The sequence below is a fragment of the Asterias amurensis genome, chromosome 9 (genome assembly GCF_032118995.1).
Source record: "Asterias amurensis chromosome 9, ASM3211899v1".
Classification (NCBI taxonomy): Eukaryota; Metazoa; Echinodermata; class Asteroidea; order Forcipulatida; family Asteriidae; genus Asterias; species Asterias amurensis.
Window position 1 is genome coordinate 9,451,994 of NC_092656.1, and position 20,305 is coordinate 9,472,298.

General features: G+C 38.0%; 1 protein-coding gene across 1 annotated transcript in view; it reads left to right on the top strand.

Annotated features, from left to right (window-relative positions):
* The first annotated feature begins 664 nt into the window (after positions 1 to 664).
* The window catches only part of LOC139942255 (cardioacceleratory peptide receptor-like), a 43,198-nt gene continuing 23,557 nt past the window's right edge, over positions 665 to 20,305 (top strand). Inside the window, exon 1 of the mRNA XM_071939045.1 lies at positions 665 to 801. The gene's annotated coding sequence lies outside the window, so the exon portion shown is untranslated. The remainder of the gene's footprint in view (positions 802 to 20,305) is intronic.

The following is a 20,305-nucleotide window of genomic DNA, read 5'->3' on the forward strand; positions in this document are numbered from 1 at the left end:
ACTGATGAAACCGAAACGGAAATGATATTTACATGCTCACTGTTTGACTTTTACGGTTGCAATAGAGTTTTGATACAACCGATGATCGAACACTGGGATAGTTTTGTTAGCATTTTTAAGCATCAAACATAATCAATGTGATGATCGGAAACTGCAGTTTATAATTTTCTAAAGAGCACCAAACAGTTGTTATAGTCGGAAATTGGTAGTTGTTTTTAATAAGCATCAAACATAAGCAGTGTTTGTAAAATCATCAAACAGCCGCGATGATCAGAAACTGCGGTAGTTTTTGTTATAATAAGCATCAAACAGCCGCGGACTTGTTGGTACCCTCCTCGTGCAGGAGGCAGCTTATGTAAACCGACGGGGAAAACCTGCGTGTACGGTTCAAGTTTCACTCACGTATACGTCCTGCAGGCGAAGTGGTATATAGAGAGGAAAAAAAGCTCTCCTTAAAATGCTCTGATGCTGGCCGGAGGATTTCACTCACTGTCAGGACGTCAGTAAAACGAGACCTGGTTGTTGTTGTGTTCCGCTCTCTTCCGGCTCATCATCGGGAAAACTTTGCCAAGTTGTCCGGACCAAACGGATCTGTGGTCTTCCGCTCGAGCCGTTTTTTGACAAAATGCTTTTCTGGACTCACAGGATGGAATGATGGTGATGCTGATGATGTGATCGAGACAAAAGTAAAAACAACAATAACTGTCTGATTTTTTGTTTGGATCATGAACCTTGTTTTGGGGATGGAGGGATTCTTGTGATATCCGTTCCTGACCTCTTTGGCAACCTTGGAGGAGAAGGGTAGGTTTTGGTTTTTGAGTTTTTCTGTAATTTATTTAAGGTATTGAAAAAGTTATTCGTACAAGTTAACTTTGGAGTATTGCAATTGCTTGTTTTAAAGAACAATTTCAACAAAACTAGACCTAACTGTTTTTTTTTTGTGTGATTCGTAACATTCGTAATCGAAAGCGCACACTTGACATTCACTTTCGATCGTACTTCAAAGTACTTGGTTTTGTAGTTCACGACAGACTGTAATGCTTTTGTCAAAACAAAAATGTCAAGACAACTTTATTTGGTAGACGTAAATCATCGCATAAAAATTAACGAGATGTAGAAAAGCAAAGCAAGTGTCTCTTTTGACATGTCTCGCAACTGATTCTCCCGAAAGATGTATCAAAATGTTCAACATTAATATTTGCTTCAAATGAGAGGTTAGTTAAAAGGGCTTCCCTAACTTTGAGTTGACTACTCGGTCGTGAATCGGCAACGGTTTCTTCCTTTTTTGTTTTCTTTTACTATTTGTCGGTTCTTTCGAACTCAAGGTTGCTGTAAGTTGAATGTTTTTTACTACTTGCTTTCTTTTAAAGCCAATGGTACAACTTTCGCCGGTAAACACGCGTCAAGCTCGCCCACTTCCATCGCAAAGTAAATGTTAGGGTATGTCTATTTGCCACACTAATGGGCCTCAGAACTTTCGGTTAAAGTAAAGCTGGGCCGAGCTCTACGTGCCCCTTTTATAATAAACAAACACAAATAGTTTTTGTTTTCATGCTTATGTACTTGCAATATCGGGAACAATGGAGTATACGCACCTGGGCTGGATTTTACATTATAAAATCCATCTTAAATTTTGAGGTTCCAATAATCATCAAAGTGATTTGTGTTATAACACCACACTTTGCTTGAGCAATTTGAAAATCGATGTTTAGTTCTTGGTGAAAACGGCCCCTGGATATAGAGGCCATACGAGCAAGGTTTGAGTTGCTGCTTGCAATGTTGACCAACTTATGGTAAATTGCATGGCCAGATATTAATTACAACTAGACGAGCTTAAATGTTTTGGGAAGTCAGTATTTGCAAATGTTGAATGACAACACAGTGTCAACACCAACACCCGTTCCTCAATTGGCCGAAAGTGTTTTCTGTTCTGATTTTTGTTAATCCAGAAATAAGTTTAAACTGAAAAAAAAACCACAACAGTTAGCACGTGCACTAACACGTAAACTAACAAGCAACAGGAAATTGTACATATCGCTTTTACGTGTCACTGTAGTGTGCCTCAAATCTGTCAAAAGGTCTATCAAATTAAACGTGGTATTGCTCAAGTGCGGCATTGCTTGCCTTTAACTATCTGCACGTAACCCAACGTACCTCGGTGTAATATTAAAACAAAAAAACTCAATGCCATTTAACTGGTTGTTATTTCGGTGAAATGTCACTGGGCAATACTTTTCCTGAATTTGAATTTTGTTTGTTATTATTTGTCATTTCATCCGTGTGCTCCCTACGCCGCATTTCAGACAAAGTACAGCAATTCGTATAGTACTTTGTGAAAGTGCAATATCCAGTTCGAGTATTCAATTTATTAGTGAACCGCTTTAGAGATAATTCAACTGCTAAAGGCAGTGTACACTATTGGCAATTACTCAGATTAACTGCTAGCATACAAACTTACTTGGTAACGAGCAATTGGGAGACGTTGATAACACGATGTGAGAAACGGCTTCTTGTGAAGTCACGTAGTTTTTGTGAAAGGGAGGTAATTTCTCACTCAAATATTAATTTACCTCGGGCCTTAGGCATCTAACTGAACGCACACATGTGTGTGACCGATCGAGCTAAAACGTTGACAGGTCTGTTACTTCATGTATGTTGGTATTTATCACACAAAGTGCGAATACTGGGCCCAATTTTACAGAGCTGTCATGCTAAGCACTAAAATAAATTGAGAAAAACAAATTTACACTGACAAGAATAAGAATACCAGCCAAAATGCCACGTCATATGTACATTTTGTGACTGGTATGCTGCTCATTATTGCTAAGCAGGTTTTTTTTAAATAGCATTTTGTGCTAAAGCAGCTTCATGAAGTTGGGCACTGGTCCTTGGCGAGTTAATGGCCAAAAATGGTCCGCGTGATCGAACTTTGGTAACCATGAAATTGTCCAGATTGATGCATATTTAACGCACTGCTATAATGCACATTGGGACTGTTTGTATCCGGCCGTCTGCATTCTAATACGAAATTTTGCGAAGAGTTCAAACTTCTCTCTCTCTAGACTAAAGTGTAAATAACGAGCTGCTGATTTAAACATACGGTGTGTATTGCAACTGTGTCACAGACAGTTACGCAACATGTTGACTCCACAAAATGGCCGACCGTGTTTCTTCGCAACGTAAAAGGAAAACCTTGCAATTTCGAGGCATGTTTGTGTGGATCATTACATTCTACTTTTAAATTATCTACTTTTAAATTATATGTCATATGATTTCATACAAACGGTTACAATAAATGCTTTACAAGGTGCTGTGGTGGCGAAGTATGCTGCCCCTTCTCTCAAGGAAGAAATTCACTCTGGATTAGTTTACTGCGTTACACAACACACAGCAACAACAACAGCAGCACCAACGGCTTAACGTCCCATCCGAAGGACGAATCATCATGTTTAAGTGTCTTGCTTAAAGGAACACGTTGCCTTGAATCGGTCGAGTTGGTCTTTAAAAAGCGTCCTGTAACCGTTTGTTATAAATCGATATGGTTAGAAAGATGTTGTAAAAGTAGAATACAATGATCTACACAAATATTCCTCGAAATTGCGTGCTTTTCGTTTTATCTCGTCGACAAACACGGTCGGCCATTTATGGGAGTCAAAACTTTGACCCCCATAAATGGCCGACTGTGTTAGTTCGCGACGTAAAATGAAAACCGTGCAATTTTGAGTGAATCTTGTGTGGATCATTATATTCTACTTTTAAAACATCTTTCTAACCATATGCATTTTATAACAAACTGTTTCAAACGCTTTTCATAGACCAACTCGTCCGATCCAAGGCAACGTGTTCCTTTAAGGACACTGGTGTCACGAATGGGACTTGAATCCACACTCTGCTGATCAGAAACACCATAGCTTGAATCCGGTGCTCTTAACCTCTCGGCCACGACAAATGAATAGGTGTCAGGACCCCGGGACTCGAACTCACACTCTGGTGATCAGAAGCACCAGAGCTTGAATCCGGTGCTCTTAAAGACAAACACTATTGGTAATTGTCAAAGACCTGTCTTCTCACTCAGTGTATCTCAATATAAATGCATAAAATGACAAACCTCTGAAAATTTGAGCTCAATCAGTTGGTCGTCGAAGTTGCGAGACAATTATAATGACAGAAAAAAAAACACTTGTCACAAGAAGTTGTTCGCTTTCAGATGCTTGATTTCGAGACCTCAAATTCGAAATCTGAGGCCTCGAAATTAAATTCGTGGGAAATTACTCTTTTCTCGAAAACTACATTACTTCAGTTTCTCACAATGTTTCCTACCATCAACCTCTCCCCATTACTCGTAATCAAGAAAGGTTTTATTATAACATCTACTTTTAGTAATTACCAAATATAGTGTCCTCTTCCTTTAAAGTGAAAACTTTAAACTGGTAGGCCACGACACGCCATATGAGCCAACACCTCTAAAGTGGTCCGTCTAGACAACCATCAAAATGTGGGATATAAAAATAGCTAACGAAATAACTAAAGTTTGCCATTGAACTGCTCAACACGCGGCAGTAAATTCATGTTTGCAAATTTCATGGATGAGCTTTCGAGCGATCTCCAGCACCGAATCGAAGCGTCTGGCAGTCGGACCAGCTGAGCTACGATTTACAGATATGTTTTACAAAGTGCACTTCAATCTTTTAAAGGCATAGGACACACTTTCATTTCTATTAGTTTTAAAAGTACCCAATGTTTCATCCCCTTTAAAGACACTGGACACTATTTTGGTTATCACTCAAAATACATGTAACATAGAAGCTTACTTGGTAACGATCAACGGAGGGCTGTTGTTAGTATTAACAGTGTGATAAACGACTCTCTCTCTCTGAAGTAATTTTTTTTATTTTGTATTATTATATATTTCCCAGTAAAATATTTGAATCTGAGAAAGTCTTCAGCCCTGAAACATTTCTCAGGCATCAGAAAGCATACAATTTTTTTTCCCCTTTATTAGTTTCTTGCAAAATTGATGACCAAAAGATTAAGCCAAAATTTACACAAGTTGTTTTATGTAAAATGTTGGAAAACACCGAAATGGGAACACTGGTCTTTGACAATATTACCAAAAAAACGTGTCCAAGGGCCTATTTCACAAAGATAGTCCCAACTAAGGACTAGTCCTATAAGATTTATTTAACACTTCATAAGGCTAGTCCTAACTCGAGATAAGATTAGTCTTAACTCCTTGTAAAATTCTACCCCGTGCCTTTAATTAAAGGCAGTGGATACTATTGGTTATTACTCAAAATAATGTTCAGCATAAAAACTTACTTGGTAGTAATGGGGAGAGGTTGATATTATAAAACATTGTGAGGAACGGCTCCCTCTGAAGTAACGTAGTTTTCGAGAAAATAAATAAGTAATTTTCCACGAATTTGGTTTCGAGTCCTCAGAATTAGAACTTGAGGTCTCGAAATCAAGCATCAGAAACTACACAACTTCGTGTGACAAGGGTGTTTTTTCTTTCATTTTTATCTCGCAACTTCGATGACCGATTGAGCTCAAATTTCCACATGCATATGTTGAGATACAGCAAGTGAGAAGACTGGTCTTTGACAATTACCAATAGTGCAATTCAGAGTCCGGAATAAGTAAGTTGCGCGGTCAGCAGAGGCATGCTTTTAAAACTGTGTTAATCCAGACAGAGTTCGTTAAGTCAAAAGCAGTCCAAGGTTATAGCAGAATTATGTTAAACGGACAGGGCAAGTTTCATTGGAAAGCTGCAACGATTCCCATTGAAGTGATGTTGATGCCATTTTGCAGAACTACAAAATGTACTGTTTACAAATGTACTTAAGTCTTGGCCTGAGCTTGGCCTTATAATTAGAAACATAAAATCCAAAGATTGGGTTTCAGATAAATCACTCAATACTACAGCATCGAAAACAGGGACCCTCTATAATATGTTTTTGTTTTTCGAAATTGGTAAAGGTATTCTAATTGCCTCTGAGTTATCGAAATGACCCGAACTTTGGGGAACAATTAGGCTTGTGCTCTGAGTTTATGTGAAAAACAATGATAATTTGTTACATTGTTTACAAGTTCGAATGATTGGCTGCAATCTTTAAGTTTATGGGACTTCCCCTTGCAATGGCTATGTATTTTGCTTGTTAGAAATTAGGTTGCCAAAAATTGTCCAGTGGTCGTACTTGTTTACTCGAGAAGATTGCACATTTATATACCGCACCATTCGGAGTGAAAATAATCATCACGATATCCACTTACTCTGGGATTATTAAAAGTGAATGATGACAGTCAGCCATTTCCTTCCAGGTGAAGGAGTTTGAAGTTGACGTTTAAGCAATAAACGTCCCCACTCTATCCGTATTTGATATGACATCATCCCGTCCCGCTTTTATTCATTTAATACAGATTGGGTGCTTGAGTGCCTGACATTTCACACTCACGTGGAACCCGTTGGCTTAAAAAGCCAAAGCATCGATTGCCCATCCCGTCTGTATCCCTACCCCAATTAATTCGGCAGAATTTGGGTTATTACGGTGTACAGCACTCTCAGTGAAAAAGTACGAGCTGGATCACAGTGTCAATGTAAAGTTTGTTGAAGTATCGAGCTGTATCTGTGTTGAGTTGATGAAATAATGTGGACTTGTGGCACGCTGACAAATTGGGCCCTGCTGTTTGTCAAATTACACGGGTGGGTCGATGGGTGCTCTATAGTTCGACCTCCGAAACGATTTGTCCACGAACAACCAACCAGGCACCAGACTATGTTACTTTGTTGTGCATCAGTGGACATTTGAATAAGTAAAGAAACAGTGAATAAACTCTCTGTTTTAAGAACAGGTGTGTATTTACCCTTCCTGTACCCGCATACATTTTGAAGACAGGGGCAAAAAGCTAGTCACTCGAAAAACTCCCAGGTCAGACTTGACCCAGATTCCTGGACCCCTAGTTCCGAAAGGCCTGACCCGTGTATGGGTCCATGAATGTGTGTCAAAATAGTCTATAGTTAATGGGTCAAACTGACACAGAATCATTTTTAAAATCAAATTTATTTAAAGCCAGTTTTAAGATCAGCCAGACTTATAAACGGCTAAGGTCCAATAAGAAAAGGTTGGCTTTTTTATTACAAAACAAATAACATAAAACAAAAAAGTAGTTATTAGATCGTATGCAGCCGATTAATCCTAACTCGAGTTTAGACGAGTAACCCGTCCTAACTTAGGATGGGTTCAATGCGTCCTACGTATTTGGATACGGAACTTAGCTCGTCCTATGTTCTAAGATTAATCCTAAGTTATGAAGAGTTTGGTGAAATCGACGGATGGTTCAGGATGAAAAAAAAAAAAATGTTGAATGAAACGTTTAGACGACGTGTCACTTCACTCCATCGAATTTACATTGTCTGTTTCATTTGTTTTGGAAGTGATACAGTTAAATCCGTCTCTTTTGCACGGATCGCTAAACGCAGCTTTAAGAAAAATTGTTTCATACCACCATGGTAAATGAAGGGCGCCCTCTACTGTTTTGAAGACAACGGTCAGTTTTATCTCGGCGAATCTTGAAGTATTATTCTTGGCGTCAGTACCGCTGCGGGTGATATTAGTCATTATTGTTGTTCCGCTGATGAAAAGCATTTAGGGATGGGTCACTAATAGTCATAGGCCGGATGCGAGAACCCGTGCAGACAAAAAATGCGACCGTCACCGCTGATAATAGTGCGACCGTCACCGCTGATAATAGTCTAATTTGAAAACCGGTCACCTAAATCCAAGCTCAGTGTTCTGTGAGCAAGATGGACAAGAGAGACGTTTTGGATCTATTTGGAAAGGTCTCTCAGATAACGGATATAAGAAGTACCGTATAACCCGAGGTAGAGTGACTGATTTCCGCCATTGTATCGACTCTCTTCCACTCAAAGTTTTTTTTTTTTTTTTTTTTTTTTTCATTCTGTCTTAATTTTTCTCTCTTTTCAACGTGAAAAGAAGAAGTTGCAATCCCGAATCAAAATGGAGAGGGCCCCAGGGGAAAACCAGGTCGCTCAGTTTTTCATGAATTAAGGAGACGAGCAGCACGTAAAGAGATCGGTTTAGACGGAGATAGCTTCGGGGGTTTCAATTGGGTGTAGTAATCAACGTGGCCAAGACATGATGAAGGGGGGCACTCGCTAATAAATGGACACACGGTGTGCGCAGGGCGATAAGTACAGATCCCCGCAACCATGGCATTTATATGTTTGAGCCGGAGGGCAGACTTTCCTTTTTATGAGGAAGTAATTCCGAAAAAGAAGAAAAAAAAATACTTGATCAGAAGTCCGTTTTGTCTGTGATCCGTCAGAATCCGTTAATTAATGTGTCAATTGTTCACATTAATGTATTGAGTCACTCGTCCTGAAACACAGGGTTGTCAGCTTGTTTTATGATCACTCAGATGAAGAAAACGTAACGTGAAACCCTTTTCACCACTTAAATAATTCAATCTGATTTAAACAAAAGTGCAAAAGAGCAAAACGCCCAGACTTAGGTTGGGCTTTACACACTGGTAGCGTTGTTTTTACGTCAACAGAGAAACAACGTATAAACAACAACATTTGTAAATTGTTGCTCCAAACGTTCACCTGAATCCAAAATGTTGTTCCATATGGACAGTTCTATTATCTATCATTATATATAAAAAAAAATAGAATAAGAAAAAAACACACACACACTCAAACAAGCAAAAAGTCATCAAGAAAATGCCCTGCACACAGAAACATAATCACATTTGTTTTTGTCTCATAGTCGATTTCTAAAGATGAGCTGCATTTGTATTATTATATTTTATTTTTTTTAACAGAAAACTTCCGAATCGATTGTTTCTCACCAACCTAATTGCCTTGTAAGTGGTCTGGGCCTGGTATGCCAACACATTTCCAATTAACTAAAAAACTTTTGCCGAAGTTTCAACCGCAATCAAAGAGGCCATAAACTGTTGACTTGTTGATGAAAACTGCAAATTAATAGTCCTTGCTTTAAAGCCATTGAACCCTTTCGGTACAGACAAAAAAATAAAAGTTCACAGATCTACAAATAACTTACAGGGTTTACAGAAGGTAGTGGTGAAAGACTTCTTTTGAAATATTATTCCATGAAATGCTTTACTTTTTGAGAAAAACAGTAAAACAATATCAATTCTCGCTGTCGAGAATTACGGATTTATTTTAAACACATGTCGATTATGACACGGCGAAACGCGCGGATACGAGGGGTGGGTTTTCCCGTTATTTTCTCCCGACTCCGATGACCGATTGAGCCTAAATTTTCACAGGTTTGTTATTTGATATATAAGTTGTGATACACGAAGTGTGGGCCTTGGACAGCAAATACTGTTTACCAAAAGGGTCCAACGGCTTTAAACTACACCGTTTCAGAGAACCCTTCCTTGTAAAACTTGTTGACACAAACCAAACGCTTGATTTTAAAGCATAAAATTGATATTTCGGTTACATATCACATTGGGGCCAGTCATTTGATTAATCTTTAATCTAATAACACGCGTGTCTCATTTCTTCACTAATCAAATAACATATTTATATTTATTAGACAAACCGAATCTGCCGATCTATAAATTCAATAAGTTGGAGCCGTTCTTTTCCCAGAGGGGTGTTCTGTCCCAGGTAAACATATACCTCGATCGATATAGTGTGAGGATTCCCATCAAAGTTTTGTTTTCCGTTCTGAGCTGTTACCTATAACCCCCCTTTGGAAAAGGACCTCTGTGGGCTGACTGAAGAAGGGATTTCTCTCTCGAGGGACGGAGCATTTGCCTCCTCAGACATTTTGCTGTGTAAAACACCTACGGCTGGATCAATATGGCTGCTTGTGTAAAGAATGGTTAGCTCTTCCTTTAGTTATTCCATAGGTGTTCCCTACCTAGACGAAAACCCACGCGGGAGGATAAGAAAGGCTTGATTTCAGGAAAAATCTATGAAAGGAAATGTCAAATTGTCAAGGAGCTTTAGGTAAAGGTGGAAACTAGTCATAGGTATGAATGTAGCGGTTATAAATAAACAGAGTTCTAAGAGCTGGAATGTCGAACAGTGTCAACAGTCCACTGAACCTATCAAACAAACTGATAACAAAGTATTTTCAAAAACCAGGGGTGGAATATGAAAATACGCATTTCATAAGACGAGCTACTCCAATAATTATTCCATAAACATAACACACATCATGCAGCAGGCCTATATATAGCTCCCCACATAGATCGCATTGCTTTACAAATCTTACAAGAGCATATTGTAATTTTAAACAAAAATTATATAGATTATCAACATAGTTGTTTTTGTATAATGTTTTTTTAATGCAATTTCGCCCTAAACAAGGCGAAGCCAAGAAGACAATTTATTGTGGAAAGAACTAAGGGGAGCTGAAAATTCTAGAATGTAGGATGGCTGGAAACAAGAATACAACTTATTTAGAGTGGAAAAAAACATAAATGGAGCTGTGTTTCCTCTTAAATTAGTCTAGATTGTAGGATGGCGGTGAACATGCAGCTGCAGCAGGCAGGGAGTTCCAAAGATATGCGCATTATACGTTAAATAAGGCTGTTGGAAAGGCTACTTGTTCTACATTTTAAAAGATCAAAAGTGCATGGTTGAGAAAAAGCAGCAAGTCTCAAAATACCCCCAAAACAGATAGATGTTCATGATAATGAGCTTGAACGTTTCAAAACTGCACACTGTTCCCGACTTTGTAGACCTTCAAAATTGTAGTAATTCCGGTAATCAATACTGATAAATAAATTCGTCCTTGCCACAAGTGCAAAGCTGGTGTGGTCAACAGGGAAAGTAGGGCATCAAACCACTTCACAGGCCACTCCGATCGAACCAATCTTGATTTCGTGGTCGGCCTCAGGTCGACTCTCAGTTCGGCCTCCTTCCCTCGCCAGAAAAAAAGAGAGTAGGAAAACAAATAACGGAAAGTGCCGGCTCATTTCCAATGCGATAAAGTGCACGCCTACTGGGGTAGTTTTATAGATTTCCCTTCTAGCCACGCGACGGAGGGAAACTCTCCTCTCTAGAAAACCCAACCAAGGCCACCTTCAGTATGACTTGTGGTTACTGTAGGCCAATGCCCTTTTACATTGTTGGTTTAAGCTTAATCTATTTTGTCAGAGGGTTGGAGGAGGGACGGTGCCCCATAGCCTCACGATCCAATTAAAAGCTATACTTAAATTATTTCCCGCCTTCAAATGATATTACAATACCGTATCAAATACGAAATCAAAAAATAGAAGCTTGCCATTGATGGATTCGGTGAGCTGTATTAAAGATACTGGACACTATTGGTAATCGTCAAAGACCAGTCTTCTCACTTGGTGTATCTCAACATATGCATAAAATAGCAAACCTGTGGAAATTTGAGCTCAATTGGTCGTTGAAGTTGCGATATAATAATGGAAGAAGAAACGCCCTTGTCACACGAAGTTGTGTGCTTTCATAATATGCTTGATTTCGAGGCCTCAAATTATAATTACGAGGTCTCGGAATCAAATTCGTGGACAATTACTTCTTTCTCGAAAACTACGTTACTTTAGAGGGAGCCGTTTCTCACAATGTTTTACACCATCAACCTCTCACCATTACTCGTTACCAAGTAAAGGTTTTAAGCTAATAAGTGATTTGAGTAATTACCAACAGTGGGCACGCAGGTTGGACTTGCAGATTGGTGGGACAGTTATGACTGTTCTGTGTACACAGTGCCAATAGAGAGTTCACACAAGTTCCAACTGCATTTAATTGAACATGGGATCGAACACTTCAAGGGACACGTTGCCTTGGATCGGACGGGTTGATCCATGACAAGTGTTTGAAACCATTTGTTATGAAACGCATAATGTGGCTAGAAAGATGTTTAAGAGTCAGTTCAGGTAAATAGTTGACATAGTTGCTCACGGTCAAAAAATGATTTTTTTTTTATACTTTGTGGGTGGAAGGGCCTTGGGGTGCAAGTAAACAAAATTGCATTTTCAATTCTATATATAGCCCGTTGCCATAGTTACGGCTCATTTTAATTTTTTTGCCATTTTAGGTCGATTTTGGGGTCTGAAAAACTGGTTTTTAGCTCATATTTACAACTCCACCCCACCAAAATGCAATATTAATTAAAACAACCTTTTATATCACTACAAAGTATCATCCTTGGCCTTCCTTGAGAAAAAAAATTATTGCTTTAAATATCACCCTTGTGCTATTTTTGCATCATGCATTACAGTATGTTTTTAGAACTTGCAAAATCGACATTTGTACCCTATTTTTGGACCCCAAAATGTCAACTTGCCAGGGGTCTCAGAAAATTTTCCTTTCGTCTGTGATTAGGACCAACATTGGTTTTTCCATATCTGGTGTCAAAAACTTGGGCAATTGTATCCTGTTGGCCCAGTACTGCCTCAAGACTAGACTTTTGTCCCCAAAACATGAAAAATGCCTTTTTAAGGGTCTTTTCACATAATATCGACATACGTGTCCATGGTAAAAGAATAGGAATATTTTTTTTTTATACTTTGTGAATGGTAGGGACTTGGGGTGCAAATAAACAACATAAACATTTCAAATCATAATATAACACGTTGCCATGGTAACATTTCATTTGTGTTTAGGCCACTTTGGGCCGGTATTGGGGAATGAAAAACTGTTTTTTTAAGTTAACTCCACCCCACCAAAAAACACAAAAAAAATTCATAAAACCTTTTACATCACTACAAAGTATCATCCTTGGCTTTACTTGAGACAAAAAAATATTGCTATAAATTTCACCCTTGTGCTATTTTAAGAACGTGCATTACATGTTTTTAGAGCTTGCAAAATCAACATTTTTACCATATTTTTTGCCCTCAAAATTCCATTTTTTCAGGGGTCTCAGAATATTTTCCTTTCGGTTTTGAACAGGGCCATAATTTGTCTTTTTATTTCTGGTAAGAAAAACTCGGGCAATTGTATCCTGATGTAACAGAACTGTCTCAAAAATAGACCCTTTCCCCCGAAAACATAGAGAAAATTCATTTTGAAATATTTGCTTCATTTTGAATTTATAACATGAAGAAGTTAGCTATAATTCCATCAACCTGGCAGCTTTTTATAAGCACTTTGTAGGTTTAGTGCATTACCAAACATTGATCAGGACTTGTTGATGACCTAAATCTTATAATTTTCCCCACCCCGGCCCTGGCCCAATCATATTTCTTGACATTGCATAAAATAAAATAACAGTTTTGTGAACAGCGCCTCTTTTTTGAAAGTCACATTTTTTAATTCCCCTTGCACATCAAGAAAGTTTGTACTGTCTTGTAATGTTTTATTGGTTCTCGGAATATTTCCCTTTTTGTTTTGATTGGGCTATCATTATGGTTTGCATGTCTACTGGGGAGAAACACTTTGGTTTATTGTATCCTGTTGTGACACTTCTGCCTCAAAAATGAAGTTATTCCTTAGTTTGAATTGATAAAAAACAAAAACGAGCATGCTTGTTAAAAGAATATGGCACTGTTTCCATGCTCTTTAAGCCACTGAGTTCTTGTTTTGTCATAACTACTTTACCTAGTTGTACAGGTATGATTCACATTGCAAGAAGAGAAGTAGTGCGATGAGCAAGCTTTACTGTTCTTGTCTTTACATGGCCTTATAACAGTCTTCTTGGTCCCCTGCCCGCTACCAAACTAAACATTTTCATCCCAATCAGAACAAAGAGGCTCTAAAAGTGAGCAAGTACTGTATCCAAAGTATCTAACCATTTAGCCGCTGTACCGCCCAGCCGCATTATAGCGATACACTGTATGCGGTACGAGGAAACCTCGCTAGCTTGTGTTTGTAGAAAAAAAGGAACATCAAAAGAAAACTCGATAGTCATTAGTAGGTCTACGCATTTGTTAATATATCTAGTCGTTATAGATCGTTAAGCTAATGATGATGAAATAATTTAGCTCTTACGAAAAATAAAACGCTCATTAGTAAACAGGAAACTGTTCATCATTTATGATATTGTCAAAAATTAACGCCTTCGCATTTAATCAGTATGAGCATTGAGCCAGAAAAAAGCCTTGAAAAGCTATTGTGTTCATTTTATCCGTGCACAAAAATATTCGCCATAAAAATTACCGTAGCCGTTTAACGAGAGGCATTTATTGTTCCCATGAGAACTTTTATACAAATATAACCGAAAGGGTAAAAAATTGTGCATCTTTTAAAATTTGCACTATGATTCCAGTAATTTACTGCAAGACTCTTGAGAAATTGGATTTCAGCAAACTCGGGTGGTGCAGGGACTAAAGGGCTAAATGGCCATTCACCTGCTTTGGCCTTCTGTAAACAGTTCCCCCATCTATGGTGGGGTTCCTTTCAATTGTACTGTTGCAAACAATAAAAGAGTTGGTTTATTTAACGTGATAAACAATTCAATGTTTTTTGTTGATCGTTCTCAGAGACATGTATAATAGTGATGAATTAGTAAGATAGTGAATGGAAAAAATATCAAACTAGCCTGAATAGACTTTTGTCACTGCAAATGCATCTTACTTATTTATGTTCAGCAGGTGCAAGTTTCTACAGCTTCTTTCAATGTTGTTTCATTAAAGGAACACGTTGCCTGGGTTCGGTTGAGTTGGTATTTGAAAAGCGTTTGTAAACGTTTATTAAAAAATGCATATGATTAGAAAGATATTTTAAAAGTAGAATATAATGATCCTCACAAGTATCACTCAAAAACATCTTTCTAACCATGCATTTTAAAACAAACCGTTTTTTGAAATAATGTTGCATTTTGGTTGGGTGGAGTTGTAAATATGAGCTAAAAACCAGTTTTTTCAGACCCCAAAATCGGCCTAAAATGGCCAAAAAACTAAATGAGCCGTAACCATGGCAACGGGCTATATATAGAATTGAAAATGCAATTTTGTTTACTTGTACCCCAAGGCCCTTCCACCAACAAAGTATAAAAAAAAAATATCATTTTTTGACCGTGAGCAAGTATGTCAACTATTTACCTGAACTGACTCTTAAAGGAACACGTTGCCTTGGATCGGACGAGTTGGTCAAAACAAAAGCGTTTGTAACCGTTTTTTATAAAATGCATATGGTTGAAAAGATGTTTTAAAAGTAGAATACAATGATCCACACAAGTTTGCCTCGAAATTGCGTGATTTTCCTTCTACTGTGCGAACTAACATGGTCGGCCATTTATGGGAGTCAAAATTTTGACCCCCATAAATGGCCGACGTGTTAGTCGACGAGGTAAAAGGAAAACCACGCAATTTCGAGGCATGTTTGTGTGGATCATTGTATTCTACTTTTACAACATCTTTCCAACCATATGCATTTTATAAAAAACGGTTACAAACGCTTTTCAAAGACCAACTCGACCGATGCGAGGCAACGTGTTCCTTTAAAAGGTGCAATACAATCATCCAAACAAGTATGCCTCGGAATTGCATGGTTTTCTTTTCAGTTTGCGAACAAACATGGTCGGCCATTTTCTGCGTCAACAATTTGGCTTAAAATATCACACAGTGGAATGTCTCACAGTTGGTCCTCCTGTGACAGTGTCATCTATATAGGTGACACCTAAAATATCGGGCTTATAATAGCTGCATCTTGATCAGACGTCTGCTTCTGGGATGTTGTTGTAAGACTGAAGGTGTGAGTGTTTAAAAAGAAAAAAAACTTTCTCGGTTTGCACAAAACCACTAATGGCGACGGCGCTGGAAAACAAATCCAATGGGAGAACAAAGAGAAGTCCTCTGCGTGGACAAACGTTTGTATGTCACGGGCAAGCAATGGATTCGCGTGGCATCTAAAGAAATACTGAATGATACCTTTAAAGTTGCTGTTTATAATTTTTGTGATATAGTCAGAGACCAGTATCCTCAGTCGGTGTATCCCAGCCCCAACACAATCATAATTTAAGAACCATGTCGACAATTTGGCTCAATTGGTCATCGAAGTTGAAAGACAAACATGAAATAAAACCACAGCCTTGTTGCATACAGCCCCAACACAATCATAATTTAAGAACCCTGTCGACAATTTGGCTCAATTGGTCATCGAAGTTGCAAAACAAACATGAACGAAAATCACATTCTTGTTGCATACAGCCCCAACACAATCATAATTTAAGAACCCTGTCGACAGCTTGGCTCAATTGGTCATCGAAGTTGCAAGACAAACGTGAAAGAAAATCACAGCCTTGTTGCATACAGTTGTGTGCGTTCAGATGGAAAATAAAGGCTGCATGCTTGCATGTAGTCTTTTTCAGGTTCAAACTTGTTGGTGAAAAAATAACTTCTTTCTTTGAAAACGTTATTCTTCAAAGGGTGTTGTTTCTAACGATCTTTTGAAATATTAATGCTCCCCATACAGTGCTCATTGACAAGTACGATTGGAATGGTAATTTTTGTTTTTATACAGTTTGTGCAGTTTTGTATCATGCATAATAATGATCAGGATAACCTCCCTTAAAGGATTCGGGTACTTTTTCAAAATGTCCACAGATTTACATTAAACTTACAGGGTTTGAAGATAATGATAGTGGAAAGCTTCCCTTCAAATATTACTAACTAAGGTTGTGTAGTTTTTGAGAAATGAGTAAAACAAGTCCCAAAATCATTTTGGTCTCATGTGACCAAAATGATTTTAGCATGTAAAATCCCCTCAACCAGTTATGATATTATACCAAAACCATAGCATAACTGGTTTTAAAATACGTTTTTACATGCTAAAACTGAGACGATAGTTATTACTTGTACTCATTTCTCAAAAACTACAGCACCTCAGTTAGTATAATTTCAAGGGAAGCTTTCTGCTATCATAATCTTTAAACTGTGTAAGTTTAATGTAAATCTGTGGACATCGTGTTTTTTTGTAAGGAAAAGTACGTATACCCTTTAGAGCATTATCTTTCCACTTGTTTTCTCTTTTCTTTTCCCCTATACATGATGGTTAGTCCGGAAGTATTTGAGTGTATAAATAACAGAGCCACTAGTAAAGCAAACTCATTAATTCACAGAACATTGACAGAGCAACCAGAGCGTATGTGGGGGGGGGGGGGGGGGGTGGGGATTGATATCTATACGGAGAACACACACGGGTGTATAGAAATCTGTACGCTGCGAAGTCATCTGTAACGGCAGAGACGCCAAGCGGGCCATCCGACAAGTGTAGTTATAAATGAAGCAAAGCGTCTATAGCTTTATTTGTCTAGATTTTGTGTTTGAAGCTTTTAAAGTAATGGTTGTGGCTGCAAACTCGTTGGATTCAAATTGCGCGCCACTGCAGTACTCTGTGAACAATTTCCGGTTCAGGAATTGACCTGGGTTCTGGTCACGGGGGCCTGGGTCGATTTCACGGTTTCAACAAACTTAAAGACACTTGAAACTATTGGTAACTGTCAAAGATCAGTCTTCTCACTTGGTGTATCTCAACATATGCATACAATAATAAACCTGTGAAAAATTGAGTTCAATCGGTTGTGGAAGTTGCGAGATAATAATGGAAAAAAAAACACCCTTACCACACGAAGTTGTGTGTTTCTAGATACTTGATTTCTAAATCTGAGGTCTCGAAATCAAACTCGAGGAAAATTACTTCTTTCTCGAAAACTGCGTTACTTCAGAGGGAGCCGTTTCTCACAAAGTTGTATACTATCGATCTCCCCCATTACTCGTGACCAAGTGAGGATTTATGCCAATAATTATTTTGAGTAATTACCAATAATGTCCACTGCCTTTAAGGCTTGTCCAATATAAGTTACCGAAATCGACAAAAGAACAGTGTTTATTCTTTTAAAATCCACCCTGATCAATTTCCGGGTCACTGTGGCCCTAAATATACCCGAAATTACCCCGAAACGGGTAAAACGGAGGCAGAATCCGAGTTAAAATCGCATTTGTAACGTAGCCAGTTTACAGGTCAGCCTGTTGACCTGAAAACGGGTCAGGCCATCCAAATCCGGGTCAATTCTGACCCGAATATGTTCACAGTGTATAGAGTGACCATGACTAATCAGAAACAGTTTACTACAATACTTCAGCTGATTTCAAAGCCAAACGAACAAACGTTCCAACTCGATGCCCCCGGTCAGTTATTAATTTTCGTACAAACGTATATAACAAATAAATAAATTAACCAAACAATCAAACAAATACAAATAAATAAAGTAATGATTTAACCAAAGAAATCATTCTCTAAAGCATGAAACAGTAGCCCAGACACGCGACGCATGTCAGTTTCAATATACGTCAAACCAATATCAAATTGAATAGTTGACCTAAACTCACAATTTTACCCCCAAGTTTTTACCAGGTGACACGTTCGACCCACAATTGATTAAATTGTGGCCAATGCGGTATTTGATGAGAACACATCTCCGCGGTGTTTTAGACCTTTGTCTTGTCACGTTCCAAAAAGAGGTAGTGTTGTTTGACCTATTGATTGAGTTTTCACTTTTACTATCCTTTTCTTGCTTCGACCTTTATTTGATACATTTCGGTTCATGTTAAGAAACGGCAACAATGTGGAAAACATAATCACTTTCAATACGATGCTCTGAAAAAGACCTTCACAATTAAAGTGTATGTTTAGCTAGCTGTCTGTGTTACGTAATATTGTCCTGTTGTTTTGAATACATACATCTATTTTTAATTTGTTTTAAGTAGTAATGTAAGCAGTGATGATCTGAGAACCAGTTCTTACTCGACGTTTCGATTAGTATACTCCGACCGTCAGCAGGGGATTTATTACATTATGTTTGTGTCCAATAAATACTTTTTTAAAGTAATGAGTAAAACGTAAATAGTCATGTTTAGAGGAGAGTCAGTTTTTACTCGACGTTTCGACCGACTGTCATCAGCATACGTACTATATTTTCTTCTTGTGTCCTATACAATTTTTTAAACAAGTTTTTAATGTATAAAGTAGTGATGATTTGAGGAGAGCCAGTTGTTTTTTGTTTTACTCGACATTTCGGTCAGTTTACCCTGACCGTCATCAGGAGATTTTATTACACGGTGTCCAGGGCAAACAATAGTTACTAAGTACTCCCATCAAACATAGCTTCCCCAAGTCTTATCTTCCTATAAGTGCCGTTATTCTAATAGTAGAAGTAGAAGTAGAACACGCAGTTACCATCCACTGAAATTATAATCTCTTTTCTTCCCCGCACCAACATCTACAAAAACTCTCCCCCCCCCCCCCAAGAATTACCCTTGCATAGACCAATCTGCCACTGCCTGTTGTCAATGCCCCGCTCTCCCAGTTCAAATCCACTCTTAATCTACCCTAGTTGCTTCATCGGTCAAACGCGTGCGTAATCTTGGCGTGATATCCCATCATGGGACTTTGCCGAGTAGTTAAGTACAACTAGAAGTAGAAGTAGGGAATTTATCAAAAGGCCATATCACATCTTAACATAACACACACATAATTTATTACAAAAACGATTTAACAAGACATTGCGTTTGCCTTGTGTCACGCACTCTTATGTAATTGAACTGCTCTTAGAAAGTTTGTTATCTAGGCATGAGTTTAAATTAATGACTGATGAACTAAGGGTTCAGAGTCCATACAAACAATATACACACACATGAGGTAATTGGATACATTTACTGGTTGGACTTTTTAATTAGATACTGGATGGACATATCCTATACATTACGTTTGTCAAACTGATTTTCTTACTTTATCATTGTTATTACTTTTTATCATTATGGTCATTTGTTTACACAAATATACTTCTTTTAAAGACAGTGGACACTATTGATAATTACTCAAAGTAATTATCAGCATAAAACCTCATTTGGTAACAAATAATGGGGAGAGGTTGATAGTATAAACATTGTGAGAAACGGCTCCCTCTGAAGTGACGTAGTTTTCGAGAAAGAAGTAATTTTTACGAATTTGACTTCGAGACCTCAAGTTTAGAATTTGAGGTTTCGTAATCAGGCATATGAAAGCACACAACTTCGTGTGACAAAGGTGTTTTTTCTTTCATAGTTATCTCGCAACTCCGACGACCAATCGAGCTCAAATTTTCACAGGTTTGTTATTTTATGCATATTTTGAGATACACTAAGTGAGAAGACTGATAGTGTCCACGTCTTTAGTAAGTGTCTTGATGGTAGATACAACAAAAATGTATTGATGACTGGTGTTTCGAATTTGTTCTCTAACAATATTTTTGAAATACATTTTTTAAACCGATAATTTGTGATAAAATAATTTTGGATACTATGTCATTACATTGCATTAAACTTAGATAATTCTCGACAG